The sequence below is a fragment of the Equus quagga genome, chromosome 5 (assembly GCF_021613505.1).
Source record: "Equus quagga isolate Etosha38 chromosome 5, UCLA_HA_Equagga_1.0, whole genome shotgun sequence".
Lineage (NCBI taxonomy): Eukaryota > Metazoa > Chordata > Mammalia > Perissodactyla > Equidae > Equus > Equus quagga.
In genome coordinates this window covers 19,693,264-19,714,858 of record NC_060271.1, presented here as the reverse complement: position 1 = coordinate 19,714,858, position 21,595 = coordinate 19,693,264, and the positions used below count along the sequence as shown (strand labels likewise).

Here is a 21,595-nt window from a genome sequence, read left to right as displayed (position 1 = left end):
TTGAGAATGTAATAATATATTTTATAAAAAAGTGACTGGTACATTGTGTTGTAAATAAATGCCAGATAAATAAATGTAATAAAAAGTGTAAATAAGTGTCCTTACCACCATCATCGGCAGCAGCAGAAGGATCAGAGGACATTGTTGCCCCATTCATCCTGGTCAGAAGCAGAGAGGAGGGTCACCCAGGAGGAGTCTCAGCTCCAGAGTGGTCACAGGTGGAGGATTTAGCAGACGCAGGAGCACGTAGACCCTTGGGGGTTCAGGGCTGGACATCCTGGACCAAGCCACTGCAGCAGCATCCCTCCGAGGTTGCTAACACTCCCAGGCCTCCCTCCCCTTCCTCACTGGACTTTCACTCAACAGCTGTATTTGGCCTGAGGTGCAGCTTGTGACATCTATCTGGATGGTTCCTCCGGTAAGATTCTGCCTGGTTCCAGCGGAAACCTGGGCAAGATGACAGGGTACTGAGGAGCCATGTCACTCTGCTGGCAGGTGTTCAACATGCAGGGGTGGGAGGGTGGCCTCTGGACAGCTGCGCATTAGAGATGGACAGCACACATGGGCAGGTGTCATCTAAAGATAGTGTCGGTGTGCCGTACATGAGTCACCCCAGACAAATGTCACAGTGCAAATGCACACCATTTTGAATGCCTAATGTCCTTGTGGAAGAAGAGATGAGAGGGAGCTTACATTTTTTGAGTCCCTACTGTGTGCAAGCTGGAACTGATATCTACTTTAATCCTCACAATTTCATGAGATAAAGATTACTATTCCCATCTGAGAGATGAGGAAACGGAGGCCTGGGAACTGGGGACCCAAGTCCAGGTTTGCTTGACTCCAAAGCCTGCCCTCTTTTTAATCACCACCAGCCTCCCAAGACTTGTCCTCTGCTCACTCCTTCACTGCCCTCCACCTTGACAGATGTGCAATTTCCGGTCCTCCCTAAAATATTTCAGACTCACCAGGCACTATGAGATGTTCTGAGCCTCAGTTTCCTTTCCTGAAAATGGGGGTGATAGTGACATCCACCTCTTAGGAGTGCTGTGAGGGTTGAGTTGAGTTAATACACACAGAACACTGAGCACAGAGCTAGCATTATTTCAGTGTAAGTCATTGGTATAACAATAGCTAACATGTAGGGACTACTGTTTACTATGTCTTAGGTAGGCTGCGAAGTGCTTAATGTGGTTCATTTTATTTAACCCTCCAAACGACCCTTGGGGGGAGGTGTTAGTCCCCTCATTTTCAGCTGGGGAAGTTGAGGCTTAAGAGAAGTTAAGTGAATTATCCAAGTCCACACGCTGAGGAAGTGACTGCGTGGGAGTCTGAATGCTGGTCATCTGAGGCCATGCTATAGGAGGTCAGAGCCAAGAAATAGCAATAATATAGGAATTACTTACTTCTATTGAGTGGTTCTTACCTGCCAGGCACAGTGCTAGTACATATATAAATACATAAAGTCTCAATTTTCAAAACTGTCCTCTACGAGACAAGTCTTATAATGAGCTGAATTTTTTAACACATAAACCTGGGAGTTAGCAAGAGCAGGTAACTCCCTCAAGATCTCACAGCCGGGAAACTACAGTGTCGACCCCTGTTGTTGACAGCCCTTGCACTTAACCAGGTAATCTCCTTAATAGCAGGGAAGATATACGTGTTGTATATCCTTTGACAGTGATGTGATGCTTGGGTTAAAAAATTGATTGCAAAATTCACATTGGAAACAAAAGGATTCAGGAAGTTTTAAGAGGATGAATAAGGCTATCCCAGGCAAAGGCTGACCCCCAACAAGTAGGTGTTGAGTTGCTGGTCTTCCAATGGCTCCGGGTGGTTTGAGCAGGTCACAACCAGTTTGATTCAGCTTCATCCAGTCTTGACCAGCTCCACACATTTTGAGCTGGCCCAACACGTCTGGTTTGATTCAAGCCGGCTTGAATCAGTTAGATCTAGTTGCAGCCAGTTGGGACCAGCCTGAACTGGCCTGACCTACTTTAAGTCTATCTGTCTCTTCAGGTTGATTTCCTTTCCAGCCTTAGAGTCTTGACTCCCTGTGGATGATCTTCTCTTAGGCTCTCTGGCTGGATGGCTGTGGTTGGGACACTGGTGAGAGAGAAAGTCTAAGTAAATTATTAACCTCACAGGGGCCACCCTTGGACCCTTGGGGATCTGCAGCTGGAAGACCTCAGCTGGTGAGTCCTGGCTTGGTCAACTCTGTTAGAGGGCCTCCCATCCTGCTCTGCCCCCGTGGAGTCCCCTTGCTGCATGCTCTTCCCTCACCCTTTCCTGTCCTAGAAGTAGACTTTGCCTTCAATTTCTTTTTGAAGATGTGAACTCCGGGGATCCAAATGTGCAGGTCTAGGGCCATCCCTGAGCAGTAGGGCTTGTCTAGGATGGCAGGGCTCATGTGTGGGTGGCGGCCCCTGTAATGGGTGACTGGTGGGCGTTGCTCACTTCATTCCCAGACCCTGAAACAGATGTGACTTGTACCACTACACTGGCAATTCAATTAAACATTGATGTGCATGGGGGCTGGAGGAGGCAGGTGGGCAGAAATGGCAGGTGCTGGCTAATGGGGTGCCACATTACATTATCATCCTGCAGAAACCATGCCCCCTTCAGAGAATAACGTGGGCCAAAGGGAATGAGTACCAAACAGGTCTGGGGAGCAGGGCCCCTAGGCAGGCTGGACCCCTACCCAAGGGCTTGCTGTTCTGTTCCCAGCTGGACTGTGTGGTGATGCAGCTATGGGACTGATCAGACCCAGGAAGGGTCAGAAACCCAGCACAAGCTGTCTCCTGGAGTGGATAGTCAGCCCCCTTGTCCTGGACTGGCCACTGCCCCTCTCCCTGTTAGTGCCATGCCTAAGGCTGTGAGTGTGTTGGTTAGAGAAGGGGGTCAGCCACCTAGTTGGGGATTTATGTCCTTAGAACTAGAAGACACTTGTCTAGCACACTTGCCCATGGTCATGTGGACACTCAGTGGCAGGCCAGCCCCCGCTCCTTCTGCAGCCCTGTGGGATCCATTCTGTATGCAGAGAGGGGGCAGGGTAAAGAGAGAAGGAGGTCTCCTGCCTCCAGCCAGGCCTGGTTCTCTCCCCTCAGTTCTCCTTCCATGCTACCTCCACCTGCCATGAAGCAGGCCCTGCCAGGGCTCGTGGGACCCCAGGGGATACCTCCTATCCCCTCTGAGGGTCCCAGTTTTCCACGTCCTCTGAGGAGAGACTGGGGCCACACAGGAGTGGGGTGATGCTCTCTGCATGTTAATCAAGGGGGAGGCTCTCAATGGACTGTGTCAGGGGTCCACTTTGTCCTAAGGTCAAAGACTGACTGTGCCTGGGGGACCAACTGAGCCCAGAAACAGCTATGTCCAGCAACCGGCTGCTGACTGTGCCTGGGGATTGACTGTGCCCAGGAACCAGCTGGTATCCGGGTGCTGACTGTGCCCATGGAAGGACTATGCCCAGGGACCCACAGTGCCCAAGGACTGACTGAGCCCAGGGACGACTGTTCTCATACACCCTTTGAGGACCCACTGTATCTGGGGCTCATCTGTGTCCACGAGCTGACCGTCCCCAGGGACTGATTATGCCAGAGAACGTCTGTGCCCAGGCCCTGACTGTGTGTAGCCTGACTGTGCTCAGAGACCGTTTCCAGGGACCAGCTGTGACCAGACACTAGCACCTCCCAGTGACCAAGTATGCTTAAGGACACCTATACCTGGCCAGCCAGCTGAGCCCAGGGACTGGCCCTGCCCAGAGCTGGATGAGGCCCAAGGATGGGCTGTGTCTGGACCTGTAAGACCCTGGGCCCGGGTACCAGCCGTGTCAGGAGACCAGCTGTGCCCAGGGACTATGGTGGGGGGCAGAGACTCTTCTACCTGGACGTAGAGTCCTGTGCCTGGCATACAGGCTGCCCAGCTGCGTGGCCCCGTGCCTGGTGTGAGGGCCTCCGGCACAGCATTTCTCCTGGGACAGCGGGAGGAGGGAGCCCCGACCCGCAGTGCAGGCAACCTCAGATTCCCTATTTTGGAGCCTGGGGGATAGAGAAGGAGAAGGAGAACCCAGAGATACTGAGCACCTGTGATGTGTCAGTGTATGCTGGTCCTTCCTTCCCACTATGTCGTTTCGTCCCCAGGACAGCCCAGGAGGCGGTAGATATCACCGCCATTTGCAGATGGGAAAACGGAGGCTCCCGGAGGTGAAAATTCTTTTCTGGTCTGACTCCGGAGCTCTTAACCATGCTGCTGTTCTGCCCATGGGCTGTGGCTTCCCATGCTCCACCTCGCCTACCAGCGTGGAGCTGAGGTGGGGCCTCTCCCCATCTTCCAGAAGAGGAGACTGAGGGATGACCAGAACCCGCACGTCTGGTCTGCGGCTGACAATAAACCTGCTCGTGCCAGTGGCCCTGACTTCTCAGGCAGGACAAGGGCACTTGGCAGGCCCGTAGGAAGGGCTTCCTGTGGGCTGCATTCCTGGTTGCTGTCCTGGAGGCGGGCAGGCCGGGGTGCGGAGGCCGTCGGCCTCATCACAAGCCGCCTTTCATGATGCTCAACAAGGCTCCTTCAGAGCCCGGACTCGGCTGTGCAAACACGCACATCTGGGTTGCGGGCTGGCGCAGGGCAGCGGAACTCCCCCACCGCTGGCCAGCTGCTCCTGACCTTCTGGACAAAGGGAGCTTTGGCCCTGTGGGGGCTCCCCGGGAACTTGGGGCTCTGGAGGGTACAGCCCCTGCCCAGCCCTCCGCGGGGAGCAGTCCTCTCTGGCTGCCGCCTGTCATTTTCATCAGGACTGGAACTCTGACGCTGACAGCATTTCCTGCTGAGGGCATGCCCTTCTCCTCCCTCTCGGGCCAACACCCAGCCAGAACAGGAGAACCAGAACAAAGGCTGCAGGCAGAAAGGGCCTCGAGTGGCGGGCAAAGAAGCCTCTGAGCAGCCAACTCAGTCTAAGGCCCCCTCCTCAGGGAGCTTGTCATTTCACGGAGGAGAAAGACACAAATCGAATCATCACAAAAAACAATTGTGAATAACAACAAACTCTTACATAGTGTTTCAGATTCCAGGCACTGTTTTTGGTGCTTTACGTATTTTAACTGATTTCATCCTTACGACAACCGTATGAGGGGGACACTCTTCTTATTCCCGTTTTACAGAGTAGGCGATTGAGGCACAGGGAGGTTAGGGGACTTGCCCGAGGCCACACAGCTAGTCAGTGGCAGAGCCAGGATTTGAACTTGGGTATCCTGAAGTCGTAACAATGATGCACATTTACAAACCACTCCAAGGACAGTCACAGGGGGAGCTGAGGTGGGGAGGGGGAAAGTCACTGGGGAGGGAAATAGGATTTAAGCTTAGGGAAGATCACTTTGGCTGCTGGGTGGAGGGCAGATCTGGATTGGAGGCCGTCCCAAGAGTATAGGTGAGAGATGATGGCGATGCGGCCTGGATTAGGGCAGGGCAGGGGCCAGGGGGAGAATAGGGTGGGTTTGGGAGAGATGTAGCATCTAGAACGGCAGCAGTGGTTCCTGGCAGCTGAGGGGCGGTGAGGGTGAGGGTGGAGTGGAGGACTCCCCTGTGTGTGGGGACTGAGCCACTTGGTCCCCGGTACCCACTTCACCTGCCTGGCAGGACCCCCTTGGCTCTGAGGCCTCTAGGGCATATTTGGGGCCTTCTATCGCTGTCATGCTCCAGCTGCCGGGAGCATCCCGGAGGGCTCGGGGGAGAGAAGGTCAGTGGTACAGTGGAGGAAGCCCTGGGTTGGGCATCAAACGTGGATTTAAATCCTGACGCCTCCTCTGGCAAGCTGGGAGACTTCGGGTGAATCACCTTTGTCTCGGAGCCTTAATTTCTTCCGAAATTGGGGAACGCATGCCTCCCTCGCAGGGTCCGTGTAAGACAGAGGATATGCACATGGACTGCAGAGGGAGAGGGCCAAGTTGCTACTCGTTGCTGTTGTTTAAAATCATCATTGGAGGCTTCCTTCCACTTGACAAGAGGAGGACTCAGGAGGCCTGGACACCAGTCTCTAAGATGTCGCATGATGCTGGGCATGCCTCCTGCCCTGGGCCTCGGTCTCTGCTCTGGGACGTGAGCCCCCCACGGGCGGTAGAAGAGCCGGGGCCGTCTTGCCAGGCAGATGGAGGGAGCGCGGCTGCCTGAATTTAGCACCTGGAATGGAGCTGGCCAGAATGGGCATCTCTTGCTCATTCCAGTTCATTCGCTCATTTAACAAATGTTTAACTGAACATCCATGAGGTGCGAAGCCTTGTGGGAGGGGCTGCGATGCAGTGATGAAGCAGGGTCAGCAAAGTCCCTGCTTTCCAAAGCTCGCTTACAGTGGGGATGGGAGATAGTCACAAGTGAAAAAAACCAACAGAGAGGACTGCAACAACAAGATGTGCCTGAAGTCAAAAGCCCCAGTGACGTAAAAGAGGCCGATGGGGAGAGGGGCTCCTTTAGATGGGGTGGTCAGGGGAGGTGCCCTAGGATGACGACCGGTGAGCTGAGGCCTGGCCGATGAGAAGAAGCCAGCCTGGAGAAGCTGGCCGGCCTAGGTGACCAGTGAAAAAGGAGGCATATGGTGGCAGAGGCATCGAGAGGTAGGAGGGAGGCCGGCTCACATCGGGCATGGCAGGCCCTTTTAAAGAGTGTGAACTTTACTCTGAGAGCCGTGGGAAGCCTTTGAAAGGATTAAAGCCAGGGCGTGACATAATCGGATACACTAGTTTAAAGGTTACTCCAGTTGCCGTGCAGGGAATGTGTTGAACGAGGGAAGAATCACGCAGGCCGTCCATCTTGGGCTCTAGCTCCTGCCCCAGCCCCCTGACTGAGAGGACCACCCCTCTGTCAGCTGGGCATTACCTGCCCTCCACAGTCTCCCTACCCCTCTTCCAGACCACTGGCTCCAGATGTGCCTTGGCCCCCTGATAGCACCAAGACCCCTGAGCAGAGAGAACTGGCTGGCTGGCCCGGGCAGGCTGGCCTGGCAGCCTGCAGGTGGGGACCAAGTGCAGGGCCAGTGGGCATGGGCATGGCTGCCCTGCCGGCTTCTGCCCACCATGCAGGGCATGCCCCCCACCCCCACCCCGCATGGGGCTTTTGAATTAAAGTCTTAACTTTTTCTTTTAAATGGCAGCTCTGTGTACTGTACATGGTAATTAATACATTAGCATTTATGCAAAATACCATCACAGCCGGGCTGGTATGTCAGCTGCCTTCGTGAGCTGCAAAAATGTGAGCGCCCCGAGGTACCTCCAACGGGCCCCCACCCCTAGCAGACAGCTCATTTGACCTGCGCCGGTTGCTACCACATCTCAGGGAGCGTGTCTGCGTGTGCGTTTCTGTGTATGCCGGCCAGTGTATATGCATCTTCTTGTGAGGGTCTGTGGGGGTGCATATGTGTCCTTGTGTGTGTGCACACGTGCTGCCCATGCTCACATGAGTAGGCATGTGTGGTGTATGAGGGCGTGCCTGTGTGGGTGTGTGCCTGTGTGTTGGTCTGGGCATGATGCATACAAGTGTGGTTTTGTATGTGCACATCTCTGAACATGTGTGTGTGTACATCTGTGTGTGCCTATGTGCGTGTCCGCGGGTCTGTGTAGTTGTGACTGGATATGTGTGCCTGGGTGCATGTCCGTGTGTGTCTGTGTGGGTTATGCATGCATGTACATATGTGCACAAATATGTATGTTCATGTGTGTATATCGGTGAGTATTTAGGGGTAAGTGCCTATGGGGTCTGCTGTTTGTGTGTTGCATCTCTGTGTTAGCAGGGCTGTGGGTGTCTCTGTATATTATAGATATACCCGTGTGCATTCCTGTACATATTGAAGTGTGTGTGTGTATGAGATGCTTGCTAGAGTGGTTCTGAAATGAAGTTGTAACGCAGTGGAAAGAACAGCCCACTGGAAACAGTGACATCTGGGTTCAAGCCATGGCTCCACCACTTGCTGGCTCTGCAACCTTGAGAAAGTCACTCCACCCCTCTGTGCCTCAGTTTCCTCATCTGTGTACTGGGACTGATGGAACCTACCCTGCCCATAACAACCATAATCAATATTCTCTGGGCGCTGGACGTCCTGGTGTCGAGGATCTCCCAGTGCGTTGGGGGAGGTGAGCCCATCAGCAGGCAGTGACACGCAGGCTATGGGGGCGATGGCACAGGGTGCTGCGAGGAATGTCACTTAGCCCCGAGTGGGAGAGAGGGGTGGGATGCGTGAGGGACGGTTTCTCTGAGGAGGTGGTTGTTGAGCAGAATCTTGGGGGATGAGGAGGAGTTAGCCAGGTGAAGCAGCCGAGAAGCGTGAGCCAGCCCGAGGGAGCATGGGCATGGAGTTGTCTGGAGCGTCCAGAATGGCTGGAGACCAGGAGCGAGTTGGCAGGGGTTGGGGCGGGGGCTGGAGCAGCTCACCCGGGCCCGTGTATGCTGAGGGCAATGGGGAGTCAGTGGGGGACCTTTACAAAGAGGAGGTCAGGGTCAGGGTGCAAACATCTCTCTAGCTTCTGCAGGGAGGGAGGACTGGAGAGGGAGGCGGTGACCGGAGGTGAGACGTGGGTGCCTGGCTGCCCGGGGATGACCCCCAGAGGGTGAGGCCTGAGCAGAGGCAATGGAGAAGAAGGGGAGGGGATGGGGTCAGAGGGCATCGCTGAGTCAAAATCAATACTGTGCAGAAATCGACTAGACAATGAAGTGAGGGGAGGGAAAGGGACGAGCCGGGGACACCCAGTCTGTAGCTGGAGACAGTGGGTGGTGGATGAGGTTGTTCACTGAGACAGCAGACTTGGAAGGAGGAGGGGAAGGGCTCTCTCTGGAGGGGGGAGGATGAGTTTTAGACGTCTCGAGGTTGTAATACCTATGAGATGTCATTCATTAATTCACTTACTCATACATTCACCATGTATCAGGCGTCTGAGAGACCAAGATGAGCAAGACAGAGCATTGTCAAAGGCAGAGGGAAAATCAGGTGCAAAGGCCCAGTGGCAAGAGAGATGGAGTCTGGGAAAAATGATAAAGGTCTTAGGCAGGTGGGAGAGTGTGGGAGAAGGGGGGGAGCTGGGACCTGACCATGGAGGGGTCTGGGGTGGGGCACGTTGGTGAACGGTTTGGGGAAGACAGTGGGGGAGGCACTGACAGTGGGGGATTGCCGTGTTGGGTTTATATTTTAGGAAACCTTTTCTTTCCTCCTCTTGCCCTTGTCCACAGCCTGCCGAGGGATCCTTGGTCTTCTGATCTGTGAAATGGGGCTGATGATCGTGCCGTTGCCACGCGGTTGTGAAGTAGACTAACTCTGGGCCTTGGTAGTATATCCCTGTCCTCAAGAAACTTCCAGAGGCAGACGCTGCTGGGTAGTAGACGCCATGATGGGGGCCAGCACACAGTAGGTGCTCAATAAATCTTGGTCATATAAAGTGTCAATTAAATGGATAGTAGCACGGGGGTCTGTGGGAGCTGAAGGAGGCATCTGAGCCTTCAGATGGGGATTAAGGAAGACTTCCCAGAAGAGGTGGCCTAAAGCGTGAGCAGGAATTAGCCTAGTGAAGAGGGGAGGGCACAGCATGGACAAAGGTGTCGGGGTGTCGCGGTGTGACAGCAGGAGGGCTGGGGGAAGTTTACGTCATTCAGGTGTGCAGGGTAAGGAGTGGAGATGGGCGTGGCTGGAGTCCGACAGAGGCCGTATCACAAAAGACCTTGAGTGTCAGGCTAAGGAGCTTAGACTTTTCTCCCCTGTAAGCAATATGGAGCCATAGAAGTAGAGGAATGGCTGGTGAGTTTTGTAAAGTTTTAGAGAAATCACCCTGGGTATGGGTACTGGATCCTGGGGGGGGGGGGGGGGGGGGGGCGGGGGGGGGGGGGGTGGCAGGGCTCAGGACAGGGAGGCCAGTGATGGGGTCTTCTGTGGCTTAGTTTGGGGTAGTGACTGTGCTGCCATAGGTTTATCTTAAGGAATGGGGCACCAAGCTTTTTCTAAACTAAGGCATGCACAGGGCCAGCGGGAGAAACCCTGGTTTCCACCCTGCGCCTGGCCATGATCCTGCCCTGAGACCTTGGCTCCACCAAGCCAGTTAGCCTCTCAGGGCTGCAGGTGGTTCTGGGTAAGGAGACCCACAGGAGGTGATCCAGAGAGAAAGGGAGGGATGTTGGGAAGGGATTTTTTTCACTCACCTCCTGGGGGGAGAGAGTCCCCTTGGGCGCAGGAGGGCCGGGAGGGAGGCAGCTGTCTTCCTGTTTCCTTCTCCTTGACAGGAGGAGGGTGAGGACGAGGACAAGGACGAGCTCATGTATTTTCATGCTGTGGCCTCGACACTCAGCCCCATAGTCCCAGCTCACAGACGCTGGGACGCTGCTCTGGGGTGGGCCGACCCCGCCTGCAAGCAGACACTCCACTATTGTTCGAAATGGAATTGGTCCCAGGAAGCTTGGAGCCTGTGCAAACCGCTATGAATTTTGCAAAACAGCTCTGAGGCGGTAAAGCATGTCAGAAGAATCAAATGCGGAAATCCCTATTTAGAAGCTCCGCTCTGGACACGCATGATGTGCCTGGAGAGAGGATCGGGCAGGGGCGCCGGGCCCGGATGTCCCTCTCCTGTGGCCTCGGTGGGGGGTGCCACGCAGAGGGGAGACAGCCCCCAGCCCCTCGGGCCCCAGCTTCTGTCCAGTTCGCCTGGCCTCGAATTGAGCCCCTCACAAGGCACCCATCCCCCCAATCCTTTCCCAGGGTACCTATCCTATTTTTTGTCTTTTGAAAGCAGCTTTATCATTTTGTAAAAAAGGATACATATGCTCATTGCAAAAAATTCAGACAAGATGGAAAAGTTCAAAGAAAAATGTAAAAACCACCTCAGATTTCACCACCCAGAGATAACCGCGTAACATTTGGGTGAACGTCCTTCCAGACTTCTCCCTGTGCATAAATATACACAAATAGATTCCATGTATGCAGTTCCCCCCTGAGTGAGGTCAGACGACACAGGCTGTTCTGTCACCTGTTTTTTTTCTCCCCACTCAGCAATATGTCACGGACATCCTTCATGTCCACAGATACGGAGCCCCCTCATCATTTGCATGCCTGCATTACGGCTATGAGCACTCCTCGCTTGACCTACCCAGTCTCCAGCTCACGGCAATATATATTTTTCCAATTGTTTTGTTCTTATAAACATCCCTGCAATGAACATCTGTGTGCACAGATCTTTGTGCCTTTCATTCGCTCATTCATTCATTCATTCACTCATGCCACAGATGTTTATCGAGTGTATTCTACACACCAGCCCAGTGCCAGGCTGGGGATAGAAATGGTGGATAAAGCGACATGGTCAGTCCTTGCTTTTACAGAGTTTCTGATGCAATGGGGAGACAGGACGCCCAGCCCCTGACAGCCGGGGAAGACAGCGCTTTTCTGCAATGAGCTTATGTCTTAAGCACTTACACAAATAACTATTCAATGAGCAGGTGATATGCAGTACAAAGAAGTACACAGCCTACGAAGGAAAAGTACAAGCTGTGAGAGAGTCAGATGAGAGAATGTTAGCTAGACTTGGGAATCAGGGAGGGCTTCTCTGAGGAGGTGACATTCAGGTTGGGAAAGATGAATAGGCAAGAGACAGGGTCAGGGGATGGAAGGGGAAAGGATGGGTGGGCCTGGAGGGGAAGAGCAAGAGGATTTCAGGGGCCGGCCCCGTGGCCGAGTGGTTAAGTTCGCGCACTCAGCTGCTGCGGCCCAGGGTTTCACTGGTTCAGATCCTGGGCGTGGACATGGCACCGCTCATCAGGCCACATTGAGGAGGCATCCCACAGGCCACAACTAGAAGGACCCACAACTAAAATATACAACTGTGTATTGGGGGGATTTGGGGAGAGGAAGCAGAAAGAAAAAAAAAAAAAGAAAAAAGAAGATTGGTAACAGTTGTTAGCTCAGGTGCCAATCTTTGAAAAAAAAAAAAGAGGATTTCACTTAGAGGGAGCCGTATTTTCAACTATTAACCTACAGAAAGTTCCTCCGAATGGAATAGCTGGGTGAGAGGGTAAGCAGAGTTTGCGTTTCGTCACATGTTGTAAACTGCTCCCCATGAAGGTGTTACGAATTTATGTTACAGCCCCATAAAGGGTACGTGGTGAGGTTGTCGTGAAGATTCAGGACCAGCAGGCATGGGCGGTTAAGCACAGCGCTCGCGTGCAGGAAGCGAGCTGGTCGCCGCTGTTGCCATTAGTGTCCTAATTATCTGTGCCAATCTAATCGGTGAAAAATGATATCTCATCCTTGTTTTTAACCAATGTGTCTTTTTTCGACTTTGGCGGAAATTGAGCCTTTGGGGGGGAAATGAACTATCTTTCTTTTCTAAGCCACCTTTGTCAGAACCTTCCTGTGTCCTTTGCAGAGGCAGGAAGCGCCCAGGGTCTCTGGCCTGCAGTCCCATCCTTCCAGCAAAGCCCCTGGGCCTTAGAGGTGACTCCAAATCCCTGTGTGGCTCTGGAGTTCCAAAGACATGTGTCAATCAGAGAGGAGGGCGGTTGGGAACCTGTGTCGGACAGGGGTTATGCCCGCGGGGAGGGACAGGCGGAGAGGTGGGGCCCTGGAGGCAGAATCCACATGCCATTAGGAGTGCTTAGAGATCCCAGGTGCTCCCGATGATATTCATGCAGCTATATGAATATTAACGGAGTGGCTATTAATATTAATGACGATAGTAAACAAGTGCGAGGATTATTTTTAAAGAGGGCTGCTGCTCCAGCTGTTGCCTCCCTTCATTAAGATGCCTCTGAAGTTCTCAGCCTTCCTCTTTCCAAACCTCATGCAAGACTCAATGGCGTCTTCATGACCTCTGCCTGGGCAGGGACCGAGCCAAAGGGGCATTTCCAACGTTTTGGATTGAAGGACACTCTGCACAGGAAACCCCGAGTTTCCCTCCGAGGTCCTCTGGGCCACGTGAGTGGCAGGGACAAGGAAGGGATGAATCGGCTTGTGTATGGGCAGCCAGCTGCAAAGACTCTGCTTTTGACCCTCTCAGGCATTAGGCCCAGCATCCACATCCCCGAAGGAGTGTGGGCAGGGGGCTTGCAAGGGGCCAATCTCTTGCGAAGGTGGCTGGAGGAATTACCCTGCTAAAGTGGTCATGAATTATAGAAAGGAAGAGGGGGGAGGAAGGCCCAGAAGATCATATGTGTAAATAAACCGGAGTGGCGGCCAGACATAAAAGCCAGCCGCCACCTCCTGCTCCCACGGCGCCTCTTTTCCACAGCCCCACTCGTGCCAAGTACCACAGCGAGTGGCTTACAACCTCCGTCTTCCAAGGATTTGTTAATAAGTCAATGACGGAACATCTAAAGGGGAAAAATATTTCTCTTTATAGTTGGAGATAATTGTCCCAGGAAAAAAAAAAACAACAAACCTTTAATTACAACTCACATGGAGAAAGCTTGATTTGTGGGCAGAGCCCAAATGCTGAGGAGCTGGATGTAAAATATTTGTAATATTTAGGGAACCTAGAGTTTTACATAAAAGTAAACAGCATTGCCTGAAGGCACAATTTCCAGCAACACAATAAAATGTGCAGTGAATTTATGGCGGCCATCCATTAGCCCTTACCAAGGCAACGTCGCCCCTATCTGTCGTCCATCATTATAATAGAGGGTTAATGCACCGAATTTACATAAAAAAGTCATATTGTCTGCATGAATTATTTACACTCGAAGCTGTTTTTACAGCTTGGTTTCAAGCTGGATTCTGGGAGAGATTCTGCCAGTAAATTACTCTGTGGAGACCTGGTTCTATAACCGCGTGCGGAGCCGGCAATGAAAAGAAAGGAAAATGGGCAGGCCCTGGCGGGTCGTTGGTGCTGACGCCTCTCGGTGGGGGGCTGGAAGCAGCGCTCGAGGCTTCAGGAGGCTGTTGGACCTGGCTGCAGAGGGGGCTGTGTCCCTGGGCCCCGTGGCATCACGTTTGGGGCCCAGCTGCCGGTGCGGTTAAAGCCAGCGTGGGACCCCCGGAACCACCGCCATCCTCCAGAGGGGTCCGAGGGCTCTCGGAGGCTGAAGTCAGAGGTCTTTTCGGGATTGGGGTCCTGGAGAGGGAGAGGAGCTGCTGTGTTTGTTGGAGGCGGGGCCTAACTCAGCATCGTGAGCAAGACTCATTGTCCCCATTGTACAGATGGGAAGACTGAGACCACAGGAGGCACCTACGCAAGAAGCAGGGAGCCCATTCGTCCCAGGTGGGCCTGGGGAATGTGGGCCCTGCAAACACTTCAGACTTGGAGGGAGAGGGGGCTAGGGTGGGGCATCTTGGGAGGACATACAGAGTCTCCATGCCTTGCAGCTCAGTCCTTAGATTTTCCAGGACTTTTAATGAATTGAAGGCAGTTTTAGTGGTTGGGCTGGGGCTGAACTGTTTTGTGGCACTGAGTTCTTTTTTTTTCTTTTGCTGAGGAAGATTTACCCTGAGCTAACTTCTGTTGCCAATCTTCCTCTTTTTTTTTGCTCAAGGAAGATTAGTCCTGAGCCAACATCTGTGCCAGTCTTCCTCTATTTTGTATGTGGGTTGCCGCCACAGCATGGCTGACGAGTGGTGTAGGTCCACACCCAGGATCCAAACCCACAAACCCGGGCCGTCAAAGCCGAGTGTGCCGAACTTAACCGCTGTGCCATGGGGCCAGCCCTGGCACTGGGTTCTTAAATTCTCTTCACTTCAGGGTTTGGGGTACCGAGGAGAACTGCTCATGCTTCCAGGTGATGTGGAGTTATGGGAGGCTGGTCAGGCAGTGGAAACACACCTGGATTTTTAATTCTGTGCCAGCTGCATGGCCTTGGGCTAGCCTCCTAGCTTCTGGGGGCTCAGTTTCCTCATCTGTAAAATGGGGTTTCTAATCCCAACTCTCCCAGCCTGTCCTCCAAATGACAGGAGGCTGGAATTGCGTAAGAGGCTCTGGAAGGTGTGTGACGTGTTACAAGCAAGGCCACAGGTGACGGGGTCAGCAGAGGGAAGCCTTGAGATTAGGGCTGGCAGAGGGCCTTGAAAAGAAGAGGGCAAGATGGACAGATGGAGAGAGAAGGCCAGACAGCCACAAAGAGATCAAAGAATCCAGAGATGGAGAGGCAGGGAGGGACAAAGAGAAAGGGCTAGGGCTGGAGAGGAGGGAAGAGGTGACTGTCACGGGCAGAAAAGAATCAGGCAACTCAGGCTGCCTAAGGCTCTGACTTCCTGGAGGCCCGAGGATGCTTGCCTGCCAGGGAAGAGGTTGGCAGGGCAGCGTCTGTCCTGGGGCCGGTGCTACCTCTTGCCTGGACCCTCTCTCTCCATCCAGGCCCAGAAGTGCCTGGACTTCTCTCTGGCCTGCAGGTTCCTGCCTCTTCTCCCTCTGTTTTCTACAGACGAGGAAGCCTGAGCCGGATGCCATCTCCTCCTCCCCCCATCCCCCAGCACTCGGGCCGGGCATGTGCTTGTCGCTGCTGCACTCTGGGTCTCCCGCTCCTGGAGCAGCCACAGCAGGTCCCAGGGGCCTGGAGACAACAAACGACTCCCCGCTGATGGGTTGCTCACTGCCTCCTGCCTGCCAGCCTGTTCCGCTGCGTGCCGCAGATAACCGCGTAAGGCGAGGGAACCCCTCCTGCCCCGGCTGCTCTGATTTAAAACCAAACTTGGCTTTGCTTTCATCCCCCCGAGAAGCAAGATTTAGATGATCAATTCCTCTCTCTTCCCGGGAGCGTGCACACAGATGTGCACAGACGCACCTGCACACACGCACACAAAGGCGCTCACACATTGCAAATTCCCCATGCACCCATACTTACACACGAACGTCCCCACCCCATGTGCAAACTACACGTGTTCACATTCACGTATGATGCATTCTCGTGCACACACAGGCCATCCAGGGGATTCGCTGCCCCAGGCTAGGACAGGAGGAAAAGGTGGTGGTCGGAACAGCTGGGACGTGTGGGGTCGGTTGGCAGGATAAAGCAGACACGCGACGCCGAAATTGCAAGAAGCTCTGCCAGTCTCACCCACCGTGTTGCCTGGAAGAGAGGAGTGAAGGTCGTGTTTTGTGTCAACGTGTGTCCGTGTGTGCGCCCCTGTACGCAAGTCTGTGTGTTTGTCTGTGGGCGTCCACAGGTGTGGGTGCCTTTGTTGGGTGCTGAGGTCGATGGTCCGTGGGCAGGGGAGAGTGGGGTGTGTTGTGAAGAACTCAGCACTGGTGTCTTGGCCACTGATGCTGGCCCGAGGCTGGCCCGATGCTGGTGTCCGGCTAGCTGGTGCCCTCTGTGGTCTTCGGTTCCTTCTGGCTGCAGAGCGTCCTGCCAGTTCCGACCAGTTCTGACTTCCTGGTCTCTCTGTGTGACCTTGAGGGTGTGTTTCTCTGAGGTTTGAGTAAGATGGGCTTGGGGGGCGGGAGTGTGTCTTTGCGCTGAATATGGTTGTGTGCGTGTTCATGGGAGTGTACTTTTCACAGCAGAGAGGGCACCTGTGGGCCTACGTTTGTATCGTGAGTCCGTGCGAGTCTAGTGCGAGTGTGACAGTGAGTTTGGGAAATGGTCTGTGGGTGTTTTTAGCTTAGTGCAAGAATTTGTGCGGGTGAGGACCTGACCGTCCTTGCTTCAAATGCACCCCTCCCCCTTACTCCTCTGCTTTCATCTTCTCCATCACACTGATCACCGTGGAACACCATGTGTATTCACTTATTTAGTTTATGGCTCCTCTCTCCCCTGCCAGAACGTAAACTCCACGAGGGCAGGAATTTTAGCTGTTTGGTTCATGTCTGGATCCCCACTATTAGAACCATCTCTGGCCCTTGGTGGCATGGTGGATGTTCGATAAATATTTATTGAATGAAGGAATGAATGAATGGAGAACTTTATCACCTCCTTCAAGAGTCCCCTGAAGTGTCACTTGCTTTTTTTTTTTCCTCCTGAAAACACTGTTCATCATAAAGTACCATCTGTGAACCCATTGAGTGGACATCACCAAGGTGCAGATGGAGTCTGAGAAGGCAGGTGGAGGGGAAAGTTCCTCTTTGGGAAAGGGAGGGCTGCTCGTCTTTCCAAGAGCAGTGCCGGTGGGTTCGGAGGCTGGGAGGACAGAGCACAGGGTCTCAGGAAGGGAGGTGGGGCAGATGAGGGAAAGTCGGTGGGTCTACAGTATTTGGAGGATGAAGGAAAGAACACATGAGCTGGGAGAGGCGGTGGGGTCCCATAATCATTCCCTCCGAGCTGATGACGTTTATCGACACTCCCAGGAGTGTTCCCGGTTCACGATATTGAGTGCGTTAGCAGCTCTTCAACTGTTTGTAAGAGGGAGTAACTAACAATGTGGGAATTAATGTCGACCGGAAGCACGTCTGGGACTGTGCTGGCTGGTGCAGGAGCCGCTGGCCGTACCCTTGTGGCCGTTGAGCACTTCCGGGTCATTTTCTCATTGACGCCCCCACTGCCCTCCTTCAAATTGCTCCCTGCTCCTCCAAGCGCTCTGGTTCTCCTTGTCTTGTTCTCATTTTTCTTTTGTCCTTCTCGCCTTTCAATACACTAAATGATTTACTAGTTTATTTTTTACTGTTGGTGTCCCTGTTGGAATGAAAGCCCTCACAAGGGGTGGGGCCATTGTCTGGTTTGGGCTCTAATGTGTCCCACGTGCCTGGAAGAGTGCCTGGCGTGTGGCAGCTGTGTCATCCGTATTTATTGAGTGAATGGACCGGCTTCTGTCTGTGTCGTGAGGGGATGGTAGACTTCTGTGCGAATGGGCTTGGAAAGCCAGTACTCGTGCGGGTGCGATGGTCAAGGGGCCGTGGTTTTGATTGTGAGGTGATTGTGTTGGGGAGGCGGGTGGCCTTGCTCCAGAGCTCCGTCCTCTGAGGCCCCGGGGGCCTGTCCTCTGACAGAGGCTTCCAGTTCTGAGCATCCTGCCAGGACATTGTCAAGGCTTTGCGGACAGACCCACAGATGGCCTCTCCCAGAATCTCAGAGATCCCTTGACTGGCTGCCGCTTCGGTAGCCACGGGCCTGAGCCCCAGCCCAGCAGGTTTCCAGGCCCACTCCCTCCCTGGCTTATGGAAGCCCCTCAGTCTGCAGCCCAGGCTGACCTCTGGGCTGAGGGAGTCAGGAGGGGGGTGAAGGCTGATGGTCAGTGGTGGGGGACAGCCGTGCTGGGTGGCTGGACCCAGCATCCGGACAGTCTGGGCGTGTGGGTGGGAGGAGGGGCCTTGGGATGCTCCTCGGGCAAGTGGGAGTCCTGGCCAGTGGGGGTTCAGGAGGCAGCGTCTGTTCAGAGGCGTCAGGGTCTGCCAGCAGGAGGCTGCGCCCTGATGAAGGGCTGGGAAGAGGGCCCAGGCTGAGTCGGGGGCCCCGGGGTCAAGGAGCTCAGGACGCGCATGTGCTGATCAGCCCCTGAGGAACCCACTGATGCCAGTCTTCAGGGAGCAGCGGGGTCTGTGCCTCAGCCCAGCCCCTTTATATGTGAAGGTGGTGGGCACAGAGCTGCTGGGAGGTGGGGGCGAGGAGTGGCCAGCCCTGTGGATGACAGTGTCAGGACCCAACAGGTGCTCAACCAAGTGAACGTGGGGTTGATGCCGAAAGAAAAGCACAGCAGGGCCAGAGAGCAAGTCCCCCGTTAGGCCAGCATTTAGGGAATATTGCCTAATAGCGAGAATGCAGTGTTCAGAGTCAGACAGAGCTTGGCTCAGCGTTCAAAATTTCCAGCTGTGTGACCTTGGAAAGGTTATTTAACCTCTCTGAACCTCAGTTTCCTCATAGGCAAAGTGGAGATACTTTTTATTTCATAGTGGAATTGGAAGGATTAAGGTTATTGCTACTGTTATTTAAAAAACTGCACAGAGCCAGGAAGGCTGCCTGGACAAGATTTCCCATGAAAAAGATCCAGATCTTTGGCTGTGCTCAAATTAGTGGGAGGGTCTAGTATGGATGGTGGAAGCTGCCACACTTAGAAAAGAAGGCAGTGATCCCCGGAGCCAACGTGGGTTCACCAAGACCAGGCAGATCTCGTAGGTTCTGACAGCTTAACGACTAGGGGATGAGGAGAATGAGCTGGGGTGGAGGGGAGTGGAATCTGTTGGTGGCACACCTACTGGGTGCTGGATACTTCGCAGACATGGCCTTACTTAACTTTCACAAGCCTGGGCGCCGGCTGTGGCTGTCTTGATTCTGCAGATCCGAAACTGAGTCTCTAGGAAGTTAGATGGCTTGCCCAAGATCTGCGGAGCTGGGATTCAAGCCTGGAGCTGTCGGGTCCTTTCTGCCATGTCACACTGCCTTCCGAGACGCTGGAGAGGGTCTCATGACCCTTGAGGATGTAATAGATGGCTGTGAGGGCATAGAGGGGGCTCCCATCTGGCTGAACAGCAGCCACGAAATGTTCATGTAAGTGGAACCAGGTGGGTCTGCGAAGGTCTTGAAAGGCTTCTCTGGGGCTCTGCCTTCCACCCTGTTCTGACCACTACGTGCCGAGGACCCAGAAGAAGACATGGAGAGTGCAGGCCTGTAACAGAAGGAGGTAGGAGAACAGAGAAATGGGACAGAGAAAAGCCCAGATAGAACAATCAGGATCCAGAAGGATCTCAACTGGCTGGAGTGACAAGGAGGCATGAAGAAATGTCACAGGGATAAATGCTGGGGCCCATCTTGACTACAGGAAAAATTGTAGAGAGGAGCAGCAGATCGTGACAAAGGGATTTGGGCGTTCAAGGGCCTATAAGTTCAGTATAAGCCAGCGGGCTACATTAATAGAGGTATGAGGTTTGAGTCAAGGGAGGCGACCACTGTCCTGGCCCAGCCTGCTCTCTGCCCTGGGGCAGTCTCTATTGTATATATTTGAAGGTTATGTGCCATTTTCTGCTTTGTCAGCTCTTCTTCCTTTTTGGGAGGGGAGGCGGTTTAAAGGGAACAGAGCCCTTCCGGAGTTTGGCCCTTGGATTCCATCCAGAGAGGCCTCCAAAATGACACTTTGGAGGGCAGGAAAGAAGCTGCAGATTTCCTGAACTTTTGTTTGAGCAGCCAGTCCTGGATCTGATCTTTACGCCACACTGCCCTCACTTGGGGGAGAGGAAAGTGCTGGTCCCTGAATGCTCTGGAACAGGGAGGGGTCCTGGTCCCCTTGGCCACTGGTCAGGTGTATCCACTCCCTCCCCAGCCGTCTCCCTCCCCTCTCAGAGCCCTTATCCTGGTGGGTGGTCAGCGGTTTGCAGGGCCTGGCAGGGCCGGTTCTCCTGGGTTGGAGGTGGGCGGGACCAGAAAGCTTACAGTTGCTCACATCAGGGCTGGAACCCCGCTTGGGCTGAATTCGGCTTGGGAGGCGCCTGGCTGGGAGACGCGCTGTTTAGCGCGGAGGTTCTGTTCCCCTCTGCGATGCACTTCTCCTGGCAGCTGCCGTGAGTGAAGCTGTTGAACTCCCCTCTCTCCTGCCAGAATCACAGGCACTTTTTCCTGAGCAAGAAACAGGGCTGCAGACAGTTTTCCTCATTAAATACTTCTTTTCCTCTTAAATCTGTTTTTGCATTTTTTTTTTTTTTGCGTGAACGGAAAAGTAAAGCAGATGCTATTGAAATAAACAAGGCATTTGTGGTAGGAAGGTTAAAGCAGATTGTTGGGGGTGGGGAAGGGGGCTGGATGCGCCCCGCGTCTCTGCACACAGGCTGCTTGTAGCCTGTTGGGAACGGCAGGGAGAGAGCGTGCTCAGAGTCTGCCCACCTCCCAGCCCAGGGGAGCTTTTCTCCGAGTGTCTTGGGGATTCACCGAGAAGGGCCGTGGGGAAGGGAACTATTATTTATCAGGAGCCTGCCGCGTGCTAGGCCTGTAACATGGGTGAGCTCATTCAGTTCTCATGACCACGCTGCGGGGCAGGACCCATTTTACAGATGAGGAAAGTCAAGCCTCGGATGGACTAAGGCCAACCAGTCAGGGATGCCCCGAACTGGGATTTGAAGCTCCCTCTGTCCGACCTCAGAGGCCACGCTCTTTTCACTATACTTTGTTACCCTGAGCTGTTGTATATCAAGCTGGGGGATGTAAGAGGAGGAGGAGAAGGAGAAGAAGAAAGGAAGTAAGGAGATCTGGGCCAGCTCTGAGAAATGGGCGTCCTACCTGGCGAGCCGGAACATGCCCCTGACCCCGGGAGTGAACCGTGACCTCGTGGCTGGCTTCTGACAACTCTGGGAAGTTTGGGGAAGGGTGTGGGGTTTGATGACAAGGATGGGCTTCCTGGAGGTGGAGGGCCCTGGAGGTTGAATGGAGGTGAGGGAATGGCCTTGCCACCGTGTGCAAAGGCAGGAAGGGTGCGAGTCTGGTGTGGGTGTGAGGAGGTGATTCAGGGTGGGGTAGCGATGGTTGTGTTGGAGGACGGGGTCAGGTTGGAGAGTGTGATGCAAAGAAAGAGCCCTGGGCTGGGAGGCAGGTGGCTGTTTGTTGTCCTGGCTCTGCCACTGACTTGCTGTGTGATGTTGGGCAAATCTCTTTCCCTCTCTGGGCCTTAGATTTTCTGTCCGTAAAATGGTGGAATTAGACTCGAGGATCCCTAGGAAGAGAGAAAGTGACTAGACAATCCAGAGGGTCTTGAATATCAAGACTTGGCCTTAGAGTCGTGAAACGTTAATGCTAAAAGGGC

At 53.8% G+C, this 21,595-nt stretch overlaps 2 long non-coding RNA genes across 2 annotated transcripts; one reads left to right on the top strand and one right to left on the bottom strand.

Annotated features, from left to right (window-relative positions):
* The first annotated feature begins 2,048 nt into the window (after nucleotides 1-2,048).
* Nucleotides 2,049-11,604, top strand: LOC124240149 (uncharacterized). The gene is made up of 3 exons (XR_006888789.1): nucleotides 2,049-2,192; nucleotides 9,202-9,376; nucleotides 10,243-11,604. It is a non-coding gene; the product is annotated as an uncharacterized LOC124240149 (long non-coding RNA).
* A 7,142-nt stretch (nucleotides 11,605-18,746) lies between these two features.
* Nucleotides 18,747-21,128, bottom strand: LOC124240150 (uncharacterized). Its single transcript, XR_006888790.1, has 3 exons — nucleotides 21,076-21,128; nucleotides 20,246-20,435; nucleotides 18,747-19,474 (listed from the first exon to the last, which is right to left on the bottom strand). It is a non-coding gene; the product is annotated as an uncharacterized LOC124240150 (long non-coding RNA).
* Nucleotides 21,129-21,595: the final 467 nt, after the last annotated feature.